Here is a 772-nt window from a genome sequence, read left to right as displayed (position 1 = left end):
GGGGGGAATTAGGTCACAGTGACAGACAGCCACGTCCCTCAAAAAACGAAGGGGTAGGGGACATGATATGCCCCCCCACCCCATCCTTCCCAATCCACAAATGCTAATTAAGAGTACAAAACCGAACTCGGACGGAAACAAGAAATACAAAACTCAAGAATAGACAGAAGTCTACACACACACATTAACTAGCAATAAAAGTGTAACATTCAAGTGTTCTCAGGAATTATGACAATGTCCACGAGCATGCTGTCCAGCAGGCGGGGCACCTAGAGGAAGGGATCCTCCTACCTTGCCCTAGACCAGCGGTTCTCAACCTGTGGGTCGCGACCCCTTTGGCGGTCGAACGACCCTTTCACAGGGGCCGCCTAAGACCATCCTGCATATCAGATACTTACATTACGATTCATAACAGTAACAACATTACAGTTATGAAGTAGCAACAAAAATAATTTTATGATAGGGTCACAACACGAGGAGCTGTATTGAAAGGGCCAGAAGGTTGAGAACCACTGCCCTAGACGCTCTCAGGTGCTGCTTTTACGGCAGGATCGACAAATGGTCGCTCACACTAGAACACGTTTCAGGCTCCGCCAAGAAACAACAAAAAGCTCGCCGCCGGCGACTACTTTACACGGTAGTTAAAAGCTGGGATCAGCAAGCGCATCCCTAACTAACTTCAGCGGACCGGCCCGACGTAGCCCAGTGGCCTCGGAGCCACTTCCGAAACCCAAACAGCGCGGGGCCGGGAGGAAACAAAGCCGTGGGCGGG

The 772-nt window shown here is 50.8% G+C and overlaps 1 protein-coding gene across 1 annotated transcript in view; it reads right to left on the bottom strand.

Annotated features, from left to right (window-relative positions):
* The window catches only part of XRN2 (5'-3' exoribonuclease 2), a 95,086-nt gene that overhangs the window by 93,798 nt on the left and 516 nt on the right, over positions 1-772 (bottom strand).

The sequence above is a fragment of the Myotis davidii genome, unplaced genomic scaffold (genome assembly GCF_000327345.1).
Source record: "Myotis davidii unplaced genomic scaffold, ASM32734v1 scaffold802, whole genome shotgun sequence".
Lineage (NCBI taxonomy): Eukaryota > Metazoa > Chordata > Mammalia > Chiroptera > Vespertilionidae > Myotis > Myotis davidii.
Note: the sequence above shows the minus strand (reverse complement) of the source record. Positions and strands in the feature narration are given on the sequence as shown.